Here is a 21,631-nt window from a genome sequence, read left to right on the forward strand (position 1 = left end):
TGGCCCCTCCCCTCTGCTCCATGGCTGGAGCTCAGCAGAGACTACAGCAGGGGTGGGCAAGATATGGCCTGAGGGCTGGATCTGGCCCACTAGGCCATTCTTCCTGGCCTGCAGGGCCCCTAAAAAAATTTTAGAAAGCTAATATGTATCTATCCTTGGTTCTTGTCAAAGATGACAGGAACCAGGGGCAGTAGGACCCAGGGGAAGCCCTGGTGGGCTCCTGCAACAGCAGGGCCTGCCCAGCCTGGCCCCGCCCCCACAACTGGAAGCCCATGCATAGCAGGGGCTTCTGGCCTGGGACCATGTGGCTCCTCATGGCTGCCCACCAGTGTGGGAAACTTGGGTAAGAAGGGGGAGAGGGAAGGGCAGGGGAGGGCTGCAGGCAGGGAACGAGCTGGTGCTGAGCATGGGGGCGGGGAAGAAGCAGCCCCTCCCCCCATGCCATGGCCGGTGCTCCCTGCTGCAGCCACTTGTAGCCTGCGTGGGGTTGTCCTGAGCAGGCACAGGTAGCCCCGTGTGGGCTGCAAGCGGCTGCAGTACAGGGTGCCAGCCACAGGGCAAGGGAGGGGTGGCTTTTTCCTATGTTCAGCACCAGCTTGTAACCCGCCCCTGCTGCTAGCCTGGGCTCCGCGCCAGCTCTGGGCTCGCCCACTGGGGTTGCACCGCAGTGGCAGCAGCTTCTCAGTGCAGAGGAAAGCGGTACCTCTGCTTGCTGCGCTGGGCAGTTTTTGCTGCTGCTGCCTGCCTGGAGCTCGGACGCTGGGCAGCAGAGAGGCGGTGGCAGCCTCACTGTAGCGCGAGCTTCGGGTGGGCAGCAGCAGGAAACACTGCCCAGCACGGCAAGTGGGGGGAGCTGCTTTCCTCCACACCAAGCAGCTGCTGCCACCGTTGTGCAGGCCCGATGGGCGAGCCTGAAGCCAGCACAGGGCCCAGGCTGGCAGCAGGGGTGGGTTACAAGGTGGTGCTGAGCGCGGGGAAAATCAGCCCCTCCCCTGCCCTGCAGCCGCTCGCAGCCAGTGTGGGGCTGCCTTTGCCTACTCAGGACAGCCAGCCCCACGTGGGCTGAGTGGCTGCAGCAGGGAACGCCAGCCACGGGGCGGGGGAGGGGCCGCTTTTCTCCGCAGTCAGCACCAGCGTGTTCCCTGCCGGCGAACGTGGGTTCAGGGCTGCGTGCTGCCCCCCACCTGTACTATGGGGCTGAGGAGGGCACTGAGAGTGAGTGGGTGCGGGAGCCAGCAGGAGCATGGGGCCCCTATTGGTGTCCTGGGGCCAGTGCTGGTGGGGCCAGAGCAGGCCAGGAAGAGTACAGGGTCCCGGCCAGCAGGGGCTCTCTGGAGCTGGACTAGCTCCCCCCTCTCCCTGCTGGTGCACCCCAGCCCAGCTCCACAGACCCCTGCTGTGGGCCCTGCTGGCACTGGCTCTTGGACATTGGGATATTGGTCCCAAGATGGTACCTGGGGGACAGGGCACCTGTCAAGTGGCAAGGATACCCATGCAGCCCTCAACAGCTTGCCAAAACTGGGTAACCGTTCCTCTGCCTGAAATAAAATTGCCCACCCCTGGACTACAGGCATCTGCCTGGCTTCCCCCAGCTGCCATCCCCATCCCCTCTATTTTACACGGACGCCTCTCAGCATTAGCTAGCAGACCACATGCTGGCTACAGTCCATTTTACGGTATACAAAGCCTGACTTGGATTGAGTAGCTGCTTCTCTTCACGTTTTGCAGAATACCTGCAGAAAGGTGAGAAATCCAAAATGGCAGGCTAAGAGAAAAAGTATAAGCAATGTAGTAACAATAATAATTATTTCTTCATGGCAAGAGAGCAATGTAAAGGCATGAGAATTTTTTTCTAGTTGGTTGCTAGTGGAACTAAAATAAGCAGAACTGCTGACATTGCAGCTAGGGACAGACATTCAAAAAGCCTGCGCCTGAATTGATTCAATCTTTGCAGGTTAGTCTAACCTGGCTAAGCTAAATCAGTTTAACTGAACAGACATCCCAGTAATGCAGGCACATGCCTGCAGTGGCTCAAGCTAGAATCCAGGGGGCACTAGAGCAGCCTTCCCTTCCCTTCCCTTCAAGGCTGAACTGAGGGGGGTGTGACCATGCCTGCTAGAATGCTCTGATTAGGGAGGGCTTCTCCCTGCCCCCACCTTCTGACCAGCCCAGCAGGGAACTGATAACACAGTGTTTATCACCCTTAACTCAGTGTTTATCACCACATTCAGAAAACAACATTGTAGCTGGTGGGGACATTACCAGCTACCTAGAGTGAAAGGTCACATAAGCAAAAGTCATAAACATAAATGTATTCTGGTGACTGGCAGTCTTATACATTCCTTCAGCCTCAGCCTTAGAGCTCAGTGTTTAATCACTCTCATTGTGGGTTTGGTGCCTATTGCATGTTCAGCAACTCGCTTTTCTTGGCATCTCTTTTTTTTCATAGTAAAGACTCATTTTCCTCTTGGAACTCAATACTTGATGGATTGAGGGGTATTTAATGTTTCTCAAAACTCTAATCTTTGAAATACAGGGAGGCATTTTGATGAGAAAAGCAGGCACCTATTGCAGCCTATTTAAGTGCTGAGCTGGAAAGGCCAAGCTGTTTAGATTTTGTCCTTTTTTCTGTGTTTGCGTACTCAGTCCCATCAAAATGCAGCTTTATGGACTTTTAAAAATGTTAGTCATAAGCACTGAGTCAGTTTGGTTAAGCTGCATTCAATCCTATGTTGGTTGCATTAGATTGGCTCTTTTCACAAAGACTCTGCCAGTATTTCTGCCTTCTTACCAGCAGGCAGGTAACAGACTTTTCTGGTGTAGCTCTGCAGGCCATCTGTTAGTTTGTTTTGTTTTTCTTTTCCTAGCCCAACAAGCATTTTTTGGCTTTTCTTATTTTGGTTTCAGTTAACTCAGGAAGAACATCAGTATGGAAAGGTGAGCAAGCTAAGGATTTCAGTTTCCCTTTCCCTTTTGTTTCTCCTTTCTTTTTTTCCCCAGTTTTGAGACCGTAGAGCAGCACCCTCAGAGAGCAGCATGGAAGCCAGTAAAGGTGAAATGTGTTAGTCTTAAAGCAGACCTTAGGTTTAGCATATGTGGGGACGTTTTGAAGTGGTGACCATTCAGCCATGATCGTGGGAAACACTTAGTGAAACTACCTTCAAAGGAATGAAACTGACAGAAAAGCTCAAAATGATGCTTTGTTTTTTCATATCTTGTATAAAGGATTTCATAGTATAGGATGTGTTGTGGAGTTATTAGCTTTCAGTAATTGATATGCTTTAGCAAGTTTTATACACTCCTGAAGTTTAATCACAGTATAACCCTTTTGCTAGGCACTGGTAGCATTATGAGGACTGGGTTCAAATTTGGGTACTTGGCTCAAGCCTTCACCCAGCAACTTGAGAGAACTTACTCTACTGGGGGTGCTAAAAAGAACAGCTTCCCCACTAGCAAGCATTTTGAACAAATAGACTGATTTATTAAAGGTAATGAAATAATAACAGTAATTGAGCCTTACCTAATCCCCCGCCCCTTTCAGCTGTTAAACTCCCTAACTATTTTAACCCCAAAACAGGAAAAAAATACCAAAACCCTCAAATAGCAAACAGCCCCCAAAATGTCCAACACTTTAAATTACTCTACACCCAAAATACCAGTTACTTCAAATGTCAAACTTTCCCAAACAATAAAATACCCTTCAATATCAAATACACTAAGTACATAAATATCAAACACCTTAAAATGTTAACATTCTGCCCTATTGGGCTGCAGATTCAAGTGCCAACCCCACACGGGGAGTTGCAACCTTTCTCAGTCTGGTGGGGGCCAAAAGAGGGACTTTGCCTGGTCACGAGGGAAGACTTTCTGCTTGCTGGGGTCCAGGATTCCCACTTGCTGTCACTTTTTTTGCTCTGCCACTTGGGGGGTCACATCACTCCATAGCTGGCATTGGCATGAAGGTCATGCCATCTACTAGTATTTTAGAAGTGATGCTGGGGCTGCCACTGCTGGGGTTTTGGGGAGCACCAGCCAGGGACCACCACCACTTAGCAGGGGTTGCTGCTGCTTTTAAGCAACTCTTGGGATCAAGGATCGGAGTCTCTGTTGCCTTATGGGATCACTACTGCTGCTGCTTGCTGTTTCTGGGAGCACTGTGTGTGTGTGGGGGGGGGGGGAGGGGGGGCTGCTCTATTGCAGGTGCCCCCTCAAGGATGACAGTTCCTGGACTCAGTAGTGAGATGGCAAGTGACAGACAACAGAACTAAGATTTCACTATCCTTGGTGAGAGTGCTCTCAACAGGAAATTCTACACTGGAGTCTCCCTGGGCTTTCTGGGTTCTCCCATTGCTGCCCTGAAGCTTTCCTTCCTTGGCCTCTCAGTTCCCCCACCCCCAGCTGTTCTCGGTTGTCTCAGTGTAACCTTCTGACCCTGCATGCCTAATGTGGGTGTGCAAATTCCTGAGCATTCTCAGTGCAGAGGCAGAAAAGGATCTTGGTGTCACTATTGATACCAAAATGAACATGGGTTGACAGTGTGAGGACGTGGTCAGGAAGGCCAACCATACCTTGTCATGCGTCCACAGATGAATCTCAGGCAGGTCCAAGGAAATGATCCTGCCCCTCTATACGACACTGGTCAGGCCGCAGTTGGAGTACTGCGTCCAGTTCTGGGCGCCGCACTTCAGGAGGGATGTGGACAACATGGAGAGGGGCCAGAGGAGGGCCACCCGTATGATCAGGAGTCAGCAGGGCAGGCTCTATGAGGAGAGGCTAAGGGACCTGCCTGTTCAGCCTTCACAAGGGAAGGCTGAGGGGGGATCTAGTGGCCGTTTACAAACTAGTCGGAGGGGACCAGCAGGCACTGAGCAAGTCCCTGTTCCCCCGAGCACTACCAGGAGTGACTAGAAATAATGGCCACAAGCTGGCAGAGGGTAGATTCAGACTAGACATCAAGAGGCGCTACTTCACTGTCAGGGTGGCTAGGATCAGGAACCAACTTCCAAGCGAAGTGGTGCTGGCTTCTACCCTGGGGGTCTTTAAGAGGAGGCTAGATGAACAGCTCCAAACAACCCCAGTACTCTTTCCTGCCGTAGCAGGATGATCTGCTCAGGTCCCTTCCGACCCTACCAACTATGAAACATCTACAGCAAGCCATGTGACCAACTGTACACACAAGCAAGGTTACACCAGCCATGTCAGTTGGCTGCAGATCTATTAAAATTAATCAAGTCACTCCAGAAAGTGTAGAAACTTGCATGGCAGATGATTTGAGGGACCTGGTTGAGAAGGCTTTCATATCTCAAAGTGGTAGGGTCTTATAGTGCTTGATGTTGCCATCAATTTGCAAAGCTAAAGCCAAAGCTCTAAGGTTTGGTTTTTCCTAGCAGTGGTTGTGGTGTGCTGTGATAGCATGCAGCTCATTTCTACCTTGGCAACTCCAAGCCAGCAGAGTAAAATTCATACAGCTGAGGATTTAATTTCTATAAGAATTTCTTATGAAGGCATAAGAACATATCTTTCTGCTCGCTATGGCTGAAGAAATTTAATTATAGAAGGGATGGAGATTTCTACAAGGATAGATCCTTATCTTGCTAAATGATTGTAAGGGCATCAGTAATCATGGGAGTTTGCTGTTCCCAGCTGGAGGGCTTTGATTTGCCTCATGCATTCAAGTACACTTTCTAGTATAACCGTATAAATGAAGGTTTTCCGCACTGGAAACAAACATTTTGAAAGCATTGCACTGTTTAGCCATACAGCTCCTATTTAATTCATGGGACTTGTGTGGTGCCTGAAACCTCAGAACCCCTGTCAAGCTTCACTCCATCTAGTAGTTGTTTGTTTTCTTGGCATGAGGAGGAATTGCTGTAGTAATTAGCTTTCAAGAATAGAAACAAATGTGGTATAAATGATAGAAATGTAATTGGGCTGTAGTTAGTGGGCTCCAGCTTGGGAGGCTAGTGTTTACTTAATGTTTGTGTTTGGTTTTTTTTATTGTGGTCTGAGAGAGAATGTTAGCTTGAACTCTGCCTCCTGAAGTCATCTTCTTCTAGGCTGGTGACCCTTCAGCTGTTCAAATGGAGGTTTTATTCATCATATATAATCTAAAGCCATATGCAAGATTGCAGTCCAATCTGAGTTTAATTCTAAGTGGGTTTCTCTTTTTAGTTCTAGCATACTCGCAACTTATCAGATTCTTTCTTGTGTCTGAGATTCCATTCCCCTAAACTCCGCTCCTTTACTTCTTTCTATTAATATACACAACATACAGGACTTGAATTGCTTATTGAGCAAGAATCATACTTGCTTGGCTGTGTGCAGAAGTTTCATCTATAGATCAGGTTGAAATTAACAGCTTTTTGACGGTTTGGTTCTTTCTGGTAGGGATTTATCATCTGATGTACAGCAACTGTCAGAATGCTGATGTTTCGTTCTTGACAAATGTGGTCTTCTGAGACAAATTTCTGTTCAGAGCAATAAATGGCTATTTCTTCCAATGTGGACTGGAGAATACCTGTTAAGACTTTGTATATTCAGAGATGATCCTTTTCTGTCCATTTTTTTGTGATCATGGAAAAATCACAATCCTATGACCTTTCTAGGAGAACTAGTAGATCAAACCTAATTGCTTTCTAACAGATTTTCGGTATAGTTTCACAGAAGATAAATCAGTATCAGCTCAATATAGTGGGGTGTTCTGTGAAGCAGCCTTAGGTTATGCACACATACTTGTGTGCATACTTCTTGAGTACAAACAGTTTCAAAGTCTGGGCAGACATAGTTTTGTCTGTTTTAAATATTTACCTCTCACTATCTTCAGCTTAAATGGACCTGCTGGTGTTGGTGTATAAGCAGGAAGAACCTGGGTTGAAGCCCATTTGGCCATCTAACACATTATCACTGGTCCTTGTTTGCTCCATCTTCCTAATCATTAATACAACTCTTTTTAACCAGACTTCCTAAGAGTTCTGGGGAATGTTTAAAAAACGTTGGTCATGGTGAAAAAGGGGGAAAAGTTCAATAATAGTGCAGACAAGGTTCTTTGGGTACGCGTGATATATCTTTTATTAAGTTTAGCTGGTCTAATAAAAGATATCACACATACCCAAAGAACTTTGTCTGCCTATGTCCTTAGACCAACATGGCTTCAGCTAATAACCCCAGTAATAAGTGCAGGAAACTCTCAGCAACAGATAAATATTTGCTCATGGCTTGAGATTCATATACTGTACATATATAATCCCATATATGAATTAAAGGAAGCAGAAGTCAGTTGATGCGATTGGATAAAATGCTGTAGCTGCAATACACAACTGGAGGCTCACTATTTGAATTTGTGTTGTTTGGCCTGACTTCATCTACCCTTACTCAGTGACCACAGGCCTTACTTTGGTCCTGATACAGAAAGGTACCAAAACTGTAAGCCTGTGAAAAAGTGATAGTATTACATAGAGGCCACTTGAGAGCTCAGTTCTACCAACCCTTACACTAACCAATAGAAGAAGAGATGCACAGCAACCCATGAACCATCCAGTCCTACTCAGTTAATTTTAAGGTTAATTTGCTGTTGCAGAGCAACTTAGTTCAGAACCTGCAGAGTCTGGTGTAGCATGCTGCTGTAGAAGAGGATGAAAAATGACCAAAAAGCTGAGCTGATTTGTAAAGAGAAGTTTTTAAAAAACTGAATAAATAAAACGCACCTCAAAGTCGTAAGTAGTACTACTAGATAAAAGTAACAGAATCCAAACAAATCACTGTCAGAAACTCTTAACATTCTCTTGCGATGTTTGCATTGGGTAACTAACCTATAAATTCTTGCTGTGTATTGTGTTTATTACAATGCATTGAGTTTCTAAATTATGTCAGCATGAGGACTGCTGAGGGGAAGTAAGTGTTTCCTTGTGCTGGGCCCCTACATAGAAACTGCTTTTGTCCTATAAAGAAGTAGCTAACCATTGCAGGTTTGAGGAAAAACAAAATTCCCAAGAGCGGCAGCATGACTTATTGGAGATGAATAAATTATTAAAAGTAAATTTGACCCTCCTGAACCTTTATGGAATCTGGTGGCTGCTGGGAAAATTAGTATATCCCATTACTTCAGGAAGCAGCTTGGTTATATAGAATTTTATTATCCCAGAAGATAGGGGTACTAGCCATATATGGAATCTCATGATTTACCTTTGGGTTGTGGCTGTAAATCAATCTAAGGTCACATTTCAATTCCAAAATATGGAATCTCTTTTTCTTCCTGGACTGAATTCTACAATAATCTCTCATCCAGCCACAAATCTGCAACAGAGATGAATTTCAGATAATCCCAGAGTCCTACAGTTTTCAAAGGGATATTGTATTTCTTAATCAATTGAAAAGAGTTCAGTTTGGAGTAAAAGAATCCCAGTCATTACTGCATTAATATTAAAGAAGTGACCACCTAGCACCCAGGGAACAGCATCCTCTGCTCCCCACCACCATCACCCACCTAGGTTTTATCACCTTTATCAGAAGCCATAACTGGGCCAAAATTAAAAGGAGGTTAAAAAATATAGTGCAACTGTTTACACTTTAAAAAATGGATACACTGGGTTATCATGGTATCCAGGTTTCTGCCCAATCTTGATTTATTTACTGCAGATCTGAGGGACATTGATGTTTATATGAAATATGGCATGAGGCTAACTGATAATAGTCTAAGGGTAGGTTCTGCAGTGTTGTTGCATTTAACTCTAGAATGCTCCTGTCTAGATGTACTGGAGTTCTCAAGTAAGCATGCAGGAGATGATAATCCCTGAATTTCAATTCCGTTTCATTTCTTGCTCTGAAATTAATCGGAACAATTTCCCCAAAGCATAGGACAATAGAATCTTTGTATGTATGGGATTGTACAGGTTTCATTGCCTTGATTTATGTTCTGTAAATAAAATAAGCTAGCACAAGGTGTTTGGACCTGGTTGCACATGTTTAAAAAACATTTCGGTATTAATTGGAAGAATCCATCAAACAGACTCAACTATGACATAATAGCTCACCCTCCTTCTGAAGATTGCTTTTTTCCTAGCTATCCAGTTGTATTGTATTAACATATTTCTGTGCTTAGTAAATTTTTGATTACTTAGATCAGGTCCAGACCTTTCTTTTTGGTCCTCATTTTTTTTCCTTTGACATTTTGTGCTTTGTTTATTGGGGAAAACCAGTTCAATATTATTGTTTGACTCTACAGATTTTTCAGGCCCGGTTGGTCGAAATGTGTTATGAGCAATTTCTCCTCTATTGCTGCAGCATTCTCTTTGCAGAAGCCTGGGCTTTCATGATTTGTTAGACATTAATAATGTTTTGAAGGCTGTGAGCACTGTAAGTTATTGAAAGAGAAAAACAGTGTTGCTGCCTCAGTTTTTAGACTGTACATAGATTTGTTTCTAACTTATGGTAGTCTCTCAGTCAAGAGATGCAGACCAGAGTTAAGTAAATTTCTAGCAATGCAAACCCTAATAGCAAACATTTTCCAAATAACTTATTTAAATTGAGATTAAGTCCACATTGAGAGACCTGAATAAGTGGTCTGATTCTCAAGGATTTAGTGTTGCAGTTTGAACCATTGCACTAGATTCTAGGTTTCTTAAGGGAATTGGATGTTCGTTGATTCATGAAACTTTGTAGGCCAACTTTCCCCCCCCCCCCCCCCCCCAAAAAAAAAAAAAAAAAAAGTGGAGCTTTCAGTGGGGGCAGAATTAAAATGACATTGAGAACTTTTGAAAATCATACAATGCAAGCTTTGAAGTGAAATAAATTAGTAACGCTGAGTAATCCTGGAACTCTGGATTTGCTTCTGGTGTCAGCTGATGAAATTCACGGAACTAAATACAGTAGCACTTTTATCATATCTGTCAGGCAGTCGATTGGTTTTTTAATAGATTTAAAAATAGCTGTAAAATTTCAAACGGGGATTCTGGTTGAGGAAAACCTAAGCTAATTTAGCTAAGGAAAATTATTTTGGAGAGAAACTTTGGAAGAGAGCAAGTGATGATGTTGAAGTGGTGGAATTTTAATGAACTGGAAATTAAACCTTATGTTACGATATACCAATGTAGATTTGGGTTTCATAAAAAGGAGGCAGTACATTTCTAAGCAGTGAGGTAGCACTGCATGCATATAAAACAGCCCTTGCCTTGGCCTCTTCCAACCCACTTTCTCATTGTATGCTCAGTGTTCAGAATTTTCCTTGACACATTTCAGGTAGTTTAGTCAGTCCCTGTTCCCGCACCCCCCCCCCCCCCCCCAAGGAAGGCTCAGTAGTAGCATCGCTTGATATATTTTATATTCTTATCTAGTGTTCAGGCACTTGCAGTGGACTTTACTTGAAACCAGGTTTGCTGCAGAAATCAGTGCCTTCTACAAACTTTATCAACTTCTTGATTACATTATACAAATGCAATACTATCTGTCTACATCTGAATATGTAACCCAGTGTATTTGGAATGGGTGCCTCCCATTTGGGATGTTAATGGAACTCACTTATTGGCTTCAGACTTAATTATTTAATTTGAGAAGAAATGGTTTGCTTGTTCCACAGCTTTCAAAACCCTTCCACAAATTTCAGGTAGCTAAAATCCCCAGCTACCCAGCAGCTAAAGCTTTCATTTTCCTATTTGACAATTGAACTGGACAATGTACTTGTCATGGCGCAGGGTCCTGCAGAAGGGCAGTGATCTTCTCAAGGCCCCCTTCCTGTGCCAAGTTGGCCCAAGGCCACCCTCAAACTCTCTCCCGCCACGTCTTTGATGGAGTATAAATATATGGGAGGCTGCCTTGCATCCTCTTAGACACGGTCTGTTGCAATATCTGATCCCGTGGACTCCCGGACCCCTTGTGGGTCCTGCTCTGCAATAGGTGCTTCAGGGGCACCCTAGGTTTGTGGGCTGTGTATGGCTTCAACCACCCCTTTACCACGCCCCAAGCCTCGCAGATGGAATAGATGTTGTTAGGTCTTGGCCTTGTTATAATCTGGCCCCTTGTCCTCTCTGGGCCCTACCTCTTTCAATCTGAGCCCTCTCCGGCACTAGGGCTCTCCACGGCCCTGTCTCACTCTGTGCCCCCTCTTCTGGGGGCACAATGCTGCCCCCTTCTCTGGGGTGTCTCAAAGGCGCTGCCCCCTCTCTCTGGGGCCTCTCAATAATGCCACCCCCTCTCTCTGGGTCTGGGGTCAGTGCACCCCAAATGCTGCACCGTCACTGGCACTGGGACCCCCACACTGCTGTGGGTCCCCTATGAGGCCTCCTTCAACCCCTATTAGCCTCACCCAAACCACTGGTTTTAAACCGTAAACAAAATGCAAGCCTCTCGGCTATAACAGAAGCTGCCTGGCTATAACAACATTCCAACCTACTGGGAAATACTCCATCCCTCAGCCGTGTCAGATGCTGCTCCTTCAGTTAGGCTTCCCCTCTCTTCCCTGAGGGAGCTCCTTCCCCCTTGGCCGCTGGAAAGGAACTGCTAGCCTGGCCTCAGCCCCTGGGCTTTATATGGTTGCCAGGCCCTGCCCCTTCTAGTCAGCTGACCTCCTCTGGTTACCCTGGCAGCCGGTAGCTGGGCTCGTCACTTACTGCTAAGGCTCTTTCCCTAGCAGTTTCCCCTCCTTAGGAGCAGTGCACCTAAGTGCTCTGCGACAGTACTGTATTAAATGCCAGTACTGTATTCTGCATTGGCCCAGTAATGGACATGAGTGACCTAATAGATTTTTTCCATTTTTAACTATCAAAAAACCCTTGTACAGGGCTACTTTTTGTGGCCATTACTTTCTTGGGTGGGTATGTTTATTCCAAGCAAGTTGTACTCTCATTAAAATAGCTCTTGCATGTGTTTGTTTGTTTTTTATGTTGTTGATGACTGATATGAAAAAATGTCTCTTCGAAGCTTGTGAACAGACTGTGTGACTAAGTTTAAAATCCTGTTTGATTTCCTATTTTGGACTGCAAGATCAATGCTGCCAATGATGCATGCCTGCTTAATGTTTCGAATTTGAGAATTGGTGAGTAGTTGTACATGGAGACAATGGATGGGTAATTAATGAGTGGACCAGAATGGAGCCTTCCTGCATCCTTCTCAGAGTGTTCTTGAAGAAGTATTTATACCTGATGTTTTTACTGAAAGAAGGGCTGATGTCCTGATTATGGGCGTATGGCCACTTCCCAGTAATTTGCTGTGCAAGAGCTACCTCTCATATAGCTAATCCATTAGAAGATTAAGAAATGCTCTTGTTTCTCAAAGCACCCACGGTTAACTGTATTACTGGACTGACTACATTTGCGGATAACAACATGCTTATGGATTTGAGTTGGTGGATCAGTCCCTTGCGTTTTGGCTTTGAAAAATGTCATAAACAAGCTTCAGCGAAGATCTCAATGTTAAATCACAAATGAAGCAGAATTCTGTTTGTTGCTGTGTGGCATGTATTTTCTAGTTAAAAAAAATTAGCTTGCCATGCTACTCCCATCATGTAACTTGAGGGGAACCAGTGCATCTTTCTTCAGGAAATTGTGAATGAAAGTTATAAGATATGCTTGGTTTTCACCATGTAGAAATTTTGTGTGGAAAAAAAAAAAAAAATCTTAATTTCTGTAGTCTAAAATTAAAATGTACTATCTCTCTCTGAAATAGCCATTTCTTTTACATATTTATGATGATGATCTGTCTCCTTGCATAGACCAGGTTTCATAATCTCTGTGGCATGCTTTGGAAGACACTAACTGCAGGTTGATTTAATTCCATTGAGAAAATGGTTTATATCTTGTTTGAACAGCCACAGCATGATTCTTCCTCTTCTTTTCCATGACAGATACATTATCTGTCAGACCTTACTATGTCTTGTTCACCTGGCAGCTGGAGTATATTGAAGCCAGGCCCTCTAAAATGCACTGCCTGGAAATGGAATGTTCTGCCACTTCCTTGTTTCTAGACCACAGTCTTCTGCCTCCTGAATGTGAGATGAAACTGCCCTTGCTGCCTGCTTGTTATTTTTCTTGAAGTGCTGGCCAAGTTGGCTGAGTGAGGTTGAAGTGATATACATCATATTACAGTCTGCTTTCTGCCAAGTTCTAGTCAAGACTCAGCAATATATGTGAAAACCTCCAAAGCAAACACGGAGAGAGGAAATCAGAATTAAATTAATCCTCTCCAAGGATGCATAAAATATAGCTGCGGAGCACTGAGTTCAGAAGTTGGACATGAGGAGAACCTTCAGTAATGCAGGAGTCAGAAGCCACTGATGTTCACAAATCCCTTCTATTGTAGTTTTGCATCTTCCTAGTGAAACTAGTTAACTTGAATTAAAAAAAAAAAAAATCTTTTGAAAGGAGTCCCTTCACAGCCAAGGGTGATCTTCAGTGTCAATTTTGGGGTTGAGTTAAACTCAACTTGCAGGCTCGTGCTATGTATGCACCTATTTGAGCCTTTCCATAGGGGAAGGCGTTGACTGGGCTGACCCCATCTGCTTTTGGAGACTTGAGTGGCAGTTGTTTCCCAGACCTGGTGCAATATCAGCATCTTCCTACCTCAGCTTTTCCTTTTTAACATGGTCTTTTGAAATGGCTGGTGGCGGAAAAAATGATGGTGCCCCCAGAAAGCTTAGGGGTGGATCATAATCAGCCTTATAGGCAGTAGTGTAACAGGGTGGGTGAGGTGGTACCACCCCTGGGTGACAACTTAGTGAGGGCACCTGTATGACTTCCTCTCCCAGGAGTCTTTGACATGGCAGGTGCAGCCATGTGCAGTCCAGCTGCAGGATCTGGGCAGGCATAGCCCCCCTGTCCCACTGGTGTATTTGGGGGCCTGGGGTAGAATGATGCCTCCCCCATTGCAAAGCTTTGCCATGGGAAGCAGAGCTCTGAATAGGGCACGAGTGGCGGCCCCCATGGAATCTGTCCCATTGCCTGTCCCTTAGCTGCAGCAGCCTGAACCCACACTGCCACAGCAGTAGCAGCTGTTGACTGAGTGAGGAGAGCCTTTGTGCCTGTCCCTCTGCTTTCCAGTGGTCACTGTTACCCTCTTGCCTCTGTCCTGAGCTCTGAAGGATCTTGCAACATCCTGTTTTGTAGGTGTTTCTCCTTTTGGTTCCTTGACCTAGGTGGGTGAATCAAATTGGCAGGGTGAGGCACCAAGGATCCTCCTCTTACAGTAAGTGGTGAGACCCAGGTTGCCTCCCAAGGCTGGTGCAGCATGCCTCAGGAAGGCACCTACAGCAGGCCAATAGGAGATGCTAGGCCTGTGTCTGGATTCCTTTGGTTTCCCAGAGCTTAGATGTCAATCATCTCCAGTTCCAGAGGGAGTTGCCTGCCTACTTGACATTGAGAATTGAATTCAGTAGGAAGTACAGCACCGTGCCCTCCCCCTCCCCCCCTTCCACCTACCTTCCCCTTCACTCTTTGAACATGGCTGGTGGCATTGCCATCTGTTTCATGCCTAATCACCTAGTAGGTAAAAGACTTGTCTAGGAAGCCAGAGACCCTGGGGCACATCAGGGAATGGAGGAGTTCTGGATTCTAGGCCCTGCTGCCTACATTGTTCATGCTTTTTATATTAACAGATCCAAGAGGGAGTGATTTCTTCATTGGACTAAATAGTATTCCATCCTGTTTTCTTCCCCTATGCTGGACTATTTGTCAGTGGTTCTCAACCTTTTTAGACTCAATGCACCTCTCAGTGCACCTCTTTAGAATACACTGGGGTGCCTCAATGCATCTCCTTTAGAGGTACATTGAGGCACTCTTCAGAAAATAGCAGCTCTTAGCTTTCACTTTTTTTGACTACAGAAAAATAATAGAGCGATTCTTCTGCTGCAAAGAACTCATAGAGATTACAACAGGTCAGAATGTATTTAATTCTATAGATTCCTATTTTAAATTTCTGGGTTTATGTTGTCAAGCATGTTAGTACTGTGTTAGGTGTACAAATGTTACATGGCAACCCATGGTACCCTTGAAAGGATTTCAAGGCACACCAGGGTTGCGAATCGCTGGCTCATTTATTTTCCATTCGGTAGTCACTGGTTTAAAAGCAAGCAACCCTTGCAGAAGGGGCTGGAATCTAGTTACCTATCCTCATTGAGATATTAGTCAACTCGCTCTCCTTTTCTCTCTCTCTAATGCTCTTTAATGCTTTTAATCTTGTTCTGTTGTTGGTGTCTAGTGGCCCAGCTCCCAACAGGAAGGGGACTGACCCCCTCCTAGTCCATAGACTATTTGTTAAGGCACCATCCCAGGAAGTCAGAGATGCAGATTTAAGTAAGAAGTACATGCTCCACACTGCCCCCCTGTGCCATGGGGAGCACTTGCAGTGCCAAGTGGAGTCCACATGCCACAGGCAGCACAAGCCCCAGGCTGGGGCTGGAGTGTGGAACATGTGATACACAGGCTGGATCTGGTGCTGGAGGAACTGCTTGTAGCCCAAGGGGCTGGCGCAGGGTGTGTGCTGCCAGTGTTGCCCCACTAGACAGCCTTGTATGCTGGCTCCAGCATGGCCCCATCTGGACTGGCCCTGGAGCTAGCGCAAAAGGTTTGTTTGTGCATCATGGACACCACATGTAGCTCATGCCCTGGGCCAACCCCCTGTGTTGCAGGCAGCACCTCTGGTGCTAGGTCTAGCCTGTGCACCAGAATGGCTTTGCATGCTTGATCCTGCAGGCTGTGTCTTGATACCCTGCTTTAGGGTAAGGAGGGTTTAGAAAACCCAAGGCCCTCCCCCATTTCTGTAATCACTTATTGTACAAAAGGTATGGCACCACAATCAAGTTTCATTTTTAACGAGATGCTTGCATATGAACAGTATTTTGGTTGTTAGGTGCACTTTATCCTCACTGAAAGAACTGGCGACTTAAATATATTTTAGGCTTCTTCCACATGTGTTTGGGTTATGATGGACTTTCAGCAGGAACAAGGCACCTAGGAATTTCCCCGGGTATTTCTCTGTGACCACTGAGCTACATCTAGTTTTGTGGAACAGGATAACTTTAGCCTCCGTGTAATTTCTGTACAACTCATACTGTTAGTGTACAGAGAAACTGTTAATAATGTTCTTCTGAGTTATGACGGCACATGTAACATCAAGGTTCAGAAGTTACAAGGGAGAAGAAAAGTCTGCCTCCAAAATGTTGTTTACTACAGTATAACCTCATGAATCTGGCATGCTCAGGACTGAACACCTGCTGGAAATTTGAAAACTCTGGATTATTTTAAATCAGAGCTGTGGCCAGTCCGGGAATTGTGGGAGGGAGAGTAGTAGAGGCCAGTCTCAGATCAGCAGCCACACTCAAAGTGGCAGCATGGGGTGGTGGATGGTGGTGGCAGCTGCCGCATGCAAGCTTCCCGCTCCGCTGCTCCAGGACCAGCTGCCACTACTTCCCAATCTAGTGTATTTTTAAAAAGTGCCAGAATTTTCAGAATTCAAGATATTTGCTATCTGGATTGATGAGGTGATACTGTATTAGGTTTGATGATGCAGCAGGATTGGGAGCATGCAAGAGGCTGTTTCTTATTTCCCTGTTGGTACTGGGTTGAAGCATGACTCACCCAAGGTGATTATCCAAGGTATTGTACTGAGTAAATGGACTTCTGTGATACAAAGGGAGAAAAAAGAAACCTGGATTTATTTCCAAGTAAGCAAACCTATTCTACTCTGGAGGGATTTCTTGGGTCTGGAGAAGAGACTGGTATATTGGTTGATGGAAAACTGGCTGCTCTCTAAAGAAAAAGAACTTCGATTTAACAAGATGGACATATAAATGTGTGTGGGGGGGGGGGGGGTTTCATAAGTAGAGCAAGCTCAAGAGTGTAAGAGACCCATTTAAAGGAGTTAGTGAATATAAGATGGGCTACCAGGCAAGGTTGACAGTGGAGTATGGCAAGAATGGGAATCTAATGACAGCATGACAAGATCTTGAAAATTTGGAAGGAATATTTTGAATAACTTCTAAATAGAGAGTATGAAAATGAAGAAAGAGTTGCTGAATATCAGACTGCTGAAACTAAAATAGTAGAGCCTTCCTAAAAGAGAGAAAGAATTGTGTTTAAATTCAGAAATAAGACACTAGGAATAGACAATCCTCCAACCAAGTGCCTGAAATCTGGATTCAAAATATTAAAGCACTGTCTTCAGAGGATGATTAAGAAGATATAGAGAGAGGAATGAAGGCCAATACAGTAGAAGCAGGCAATAATGTACCCAATTTACAAGAAGGGTGATTAAAAGCTTTTTTAATAACTATCACTGATCTCTGTGCACAGCATACAAAGACTTTTCTCAACTGCTGCTAAACTGATTGCTCCCACATGCACCAAAAAATGTTGGAGATTACTAGTGTGCACCTGAGAGAGACTGATCAATTTGTGATCAGATATTTTCAGTGAGATTATTGCTGGAAAAGAAATGAGAAGTTATGAAAGATGTACATCAAATCTACATAGACGTTTTCAAAGCTCATGCAAGTATTAAGAGTCACTGTGGTCAGTCATGGTGTAGTTCATAATTCCCCCAAAAAACTGGTATGCCTTAAGATGTGCATTGTAGGCTCAAGAAGTTGTGTGAGAATTGAGGGAATTCTGTGAGACCTGATGAAAATCAGCAGGGAGTTCAAGGGGATATATTGCCACTGCTGCTTTTCATCTTGATGCTTCAGAAGGTCATAAGAGCTATTGAAGAAGGAAAAGACCTGCAGCTGAGCAGACATGCAAATACCTAATGCTGTGCAGAGAATACCTGTGTGGCGGGTCAGTAGGGGGTGTTCCTGTGCTGAGCCACCTGCCTTATTGCGCCTGACCACCTTCCAGGCTCTGAGTGCCACCCTGGGGGTGCCTCGCGTCTAGTCCATCCACTTCCTGGAGCACATCTGCAAGCCTGGGGGTAACGCCACCACCACCCAGGGTCTGGACTGGTCCTGGCCCTGTGTCCCCTGGGAAATGCAGGCATAGTAGCCTTTGAGGGGTACTCAACCCACTGCCAGAACTTGGGGTGCTTCCCTCAGTCTGAAGCAGAAATAGCGGTCTCTCTTAGTCAGCCAAACCAAGGGAACCACAAGGCCATAATCTTAGAATAATAGAGAGTTTAAGCCCCAACCCAGGTGTGTGAGGCCAGTCATGTAGGCAGAGGGAGCAGGTTTCCCTCTCAGGAATGTATCCAGCTCAGGTTACAACTCAGGGTTACCTGAAGCCAATGGGGCCAGGGGTGTCTGACCTCTGCAGTGACCATGGTAACCAAATTGTCAGATTGGTCATCTGCCTGATAGCAGAGTTTGGAGAAAGATTGAGATGGCATTCTGCTACAACCTGCATAGTAGGCAAGGAAATGGGAACTGTGCCAAAGAATTCAGTGATCATGGAGTCAAACACCAAAGAGGCTGGACTTACTATCATTGTCATCAGGAGTAAATGCATATTCACATCCAGCAATAAATCTCAAGATTGCAGGACAATAAGGATAGGGAATGACAATGTGGAAAAGAAAGAAATGCCATTATTTAGGAATAATAATCACTGAGGACAATCAAATAGCTAAATAAAGGGAAGATCTTCCAGTACTAATATGCGTATTGAGCCTGGATAAAATAATGGCCTCAAGGAAAATCTCAAGAAAGCTTAAAATTCAGCTTTATAGTACCATTGTTTAACTTGTCATTTCCTTGTCTATGGATGTGAATCCTGGGTGCTGACAAAGCACCCAGCAAATGGAAAAAGACTGCAAGTGTTTGAAAACAAAGTGCTTGGGAAAATATTTGGTACAGTACAAGAAAATAGTGTGTGGTGGTGAAGACATAATCAAGAGTTTGTGGACCTTTGTAGAAGACCTGATGTCTTGGCACAAGATAAGAGTACAGAGAATGAAATAGCAGGGCATATTGTGAGAACTGATGAGAGAAGTCCTGTCAGGCAGACTTTGGATGCCAAGGTGGTGGGTATCAGACCCCGAGCTAGGCCCAGGCAACAACAGGAAGATGATAAAAACTGATTTAGAAATAGACAAAGATGAACAAGGTGGAAGGAGGTTGCACATGATAGGAGGAGGTAGAAGGCTGTCACTGAGCAAGTTAGGAACTAAGCTTAATTGCATAGTATGAACAGTGGGTTTTTTTCTTCCATGCTATATTAAAAATATAACCTTTGTTTTTTAGTTACCATAACTTGCCTAAATTGGACATGAATGCTACCTTAGCTCAGTAATTGGCATTGGGAATGTTGAGAATTACTGACAGTGCAGTCAGAGCTGGTGCAGAGTTGTTTGGTTTTTTTTAGGATTCCCATGTGAGATTTTGCAGGGGCACTTGAAAGCTGCCGTCGGGTTGGGCCCAACTGCATTATGCGCCATATGAACACATAAACAAATCTGCCCGATAGATCTTATCTGCTAAAGGTTTTACAGTAAATATTTTCCGCAGTTAGTGGTAATGATAGTAGGTTGCTCTCTTTCTTTTCTGTTTGCTTTATATTACCTGTCTCCTTTTCTTAGCCTCTCTATCTACCAAACCATTCATTTTTGCCTACTTTCTTAATCTTTGCCACCTCTTTTCAGTACCCGTTCAATAGAGATAATCTATTCTGTCAATTTACCATCATACTTTTAGAATGCAAAGAGATGTATGAAATATTCCCTTAGATGCATTCAGTTTAAAATAATCCAACATATTCTTTATCATTTAATAGTTTAGCCCTTTTTACATATCTTCATCATATTCTGTATGAATTTGAGCTGAAAAAGTTCATATATGGTGCTTGTGTCCATCTGGTGTATAGTGCATTCCTTGCAGCCATTGAACCAATCCTGTGTTGAGCAATGTTATATGTCTCACAAAGTGCCTGGTGAAGATTCCTCCCAGTGTATCTATTCATTCTTCTGGCTTGGATTTCAAAGTCTCCATCCATCCTGAATCTGTCTACAAGTCTAACTTTCTCATTTTATTTTGAACTTCAAGACAGCAAATGATTTTGTATACTTTTCCTTTTTAAAGTATGAAATGTGCAAGGTCCTTCTTGTCTTTAGTTTGAGAACTCCTAAGAAGGATCCTTCTCAGCTACCAGCTCCCTCCTTGCCCCTGATGGATAGATGGGTAAGAGGGGCACCAATACATCGATCCAATATTGGATCAGCACCGATTATAAAGAAAACTGGCTGTATTGGAAATTGGCCCAGTGTGACCGATTTAATTTGGCTGATTAAATGCGCATGCGTACAGCTGCAGCACAGCATATAGGCAGCAAGGAGCAGAGCCTGGCAGTGTGGAGAGCTGTGTGCAGCTTGTAGGTTCATTGTGGTGGAAGGGGAGAGGGGAGGGAAGGGAAGGGAAGGGGTGTGGGGGGGCAGATAAATGCCCCCCCCCATGGTGAGAAAGGGAGGGAGGGAGTGGGACAGGGCAGATGCTGCCCACCTGGGGTGGAGCATGGGACAGCTGCAGCTCATCTGGAGGACCTGGGGGGGTGACTCCCACCGCTTTGCACAGCGTGGGAGGGCATGTGCCCTCGGATCTGTGCAGGGTGGGCTGGCTGCAGCTCTGAGCTGGAGCCAGGGTGTGCCGGGCTCTTCCTGGTGGCGGCTGGGCTCAGGGCAGGTGGTGGCAGCGCTGGGAGGGGAGGGAGACTTACAGGGAGGGGGGCTGCAGCCATCCAATATTTTGCTGTAGCCCCCTCCCATAGCTTCCCCCTCCCAGAGCTGCCGCTGCCCGCCCTGAACTCAGCTCCTGCTGAGAAGAGCCCAGCACAGCCCTGGCACAAGCCTGCCCCATCCTGCCCCATGCAGATCTGGGGGCACATGACCCCCCCGCCCCCATGCCCTCCCAGGGTGCACACAGCGGTGGGAGCTGCCCCCGTGTGCCCCTGGATAAGTCGTGGCTCCATCCTGCACCCCACCCCAACTGGGCAGTCTGCCCCTGCCCCACTCCCTCCCTCACCGCAGGGGGCATTCCTTCCCCCCCCCCCCCTTCCACCACAACTGACGCACCTGTACTGGAAATTGGATCGGCATTGGACAATATGCCTCCTTAATAATCGGCTATCGGTATCGGGCTGCCAAAATCTCTATTGGGGGCCTATAGATAGATACTGATTTTTGGGGGGGGAGAAGAGGGAGCCAAGGAGGATCCTTCTTAAAGATGCATGTGTGTAGATATAGGTAAGATATAGATACAAATAAGACAGTATCACTGGCAGGTCATACTTCCTAGAGGAAGTAGTACCTAAACTGTATTTGCATTCAGATTCTAGTATTGCAAATGTTAGATCTCTGGAACACATGCACATGCGTGTTTGCAAAGCATCACTTGCATAATTGGAGAGCTTGTTGAGGCCCCAGTGAAAACAGACCAGTAATCTCTTGATTTATCTTCATAATCGCTTAACGTAATCAAAAAGTTAATAAAATTTCTACCTGTTGAATCAGGAAAATCAGCTTTATTCAGGAAAGGAATATTAGAACATGCTTAATATGCTTACAGCTATGTGCTTGCCTGAAACTGGGCTTTATGCAGGGGGTGCAAGTGCTTGTTAGGATTTCAGCTCGTCTGATTTTGTGAAAGTTCAATTCTCTGTTGGATTCCCAGTAATCCAGAAGAGAGTACTTGGATTTTGAAAAGAATAAGTCTGTAGCTTTCTCAGGGAAT

General features: G+C 45.3%; 1 protein-coding gene across 6 annotated transcripts in view; it reads left to right on the forward strand.

The window, feature by feature from the left end:
- Positions 1-21,631, forward strand: part of FBXL7 (F-box and leucine rich repeat protein 7) — a 364,587-nt gene that overhangs the window by 100,243 nt on the left and 242,713 nt on the right. The window lies entirely within an intron of this gene.

This window comes from Alligator mississippiensis, chromosome 5 (genome assembly GCF_030867095.1).
Source record: "Alligator mississippiensis isolate rAllMis1 chromosome 5, rAllMis1, whole genome shotgun sequence".
Lineage (NCBI taxonomy): Eukaryota > Metazoa > Chordata > Crocodylia > Alligatoridae > Alligator > Alligator mississippiensis.